This window comes from Sapajus apella, unplaced genomic scaffold (genome assembly GCF_009761245.1).
Source record: "Sapajus apella isolate SASKATOON/1434 unplaced genomic scaffold, GSC_monkey_1.0 scaffold60, whole genome shotgun sequence".
NCBI lineage: Eukaryota > Metazoa > Chordata > Mammalia > Primates > Cebidae > Sapajus > Sapajus apella.
This window is the reverse complement of record NW_022437000.1, coordinates 3,175,766-3,176,623: the sequence shown is the minus strand read 5'-3', so window position 1 is coordinate 3,176,623 and position 858 is coordinate 3,175,766.

Sequence of the window (858 nt, the reverse complement as noted above, 5' to 3'; positions counted from 1 at the left end):
TGTGTGTGTGTGTGTGTGTGTGTGTGTGTGTGTGTGTGTGTGTGTGTACTCATCCTTACTTTATTGCTGGGCAAGTCCCAGTCTTATCTTAAAATCCAAAGGGGGTAGGACATAGGAAGAGAGCAATTCTGTTACTTTGCAGCAACCTGGCGATAGAGCTACACGATGTAACTCTCAGTTTCTTCCTAGAATTCACAGTTCTCTGCAGGGAGAACATACTTACCACCAAAGCAATTTTTCCTAATTTCATTTTGAGACTCATATAAATTTCATATTTATGATTATTACTAGTTTTACTAAAACACTGCCAAGTATGTATTCCTGGCTCCTTTTGTACACCATATGAACATATCCATGACTTTTCTAGCAACTTAAATGTTCCACCTAAATATATATAAAAGCATAACACTATATCCTATCCAACTCATTAGTCGATTTATTTATTATTTTTTTAGAGACAGGATCTTGCCCTGTCACCCAGACTGGAGTACAGTGGCACAATTTCAGCTCACTGCAGCCTCCACTTTTTGGGCTCAAGTGATCCTCTGACTTCAGCTTCCCAAGTACTGGGACCTCAGGTGTGCACCACCATGCGCAGCTAATTTTAATTTTTGTAGATACAGCATCTCACCATGCTGCCCAGGCTGTTCTTGAACTCCTGGGCTCAAGCCATCCACCAGCCTTGGCCTCCCAAAGTGTTGGGATTACAGGCATGAGCCACTGCACCTGGCTCATTAATCTATTTAGATCATGCATATCATCATAGGATTGCAAGAATTGTTACAAAATAAGCCATATCACCTCTCCTTGCTGACAAAAATAGACTGGAACTCTGGAAAGGGAAGCTTCCCCTTGATC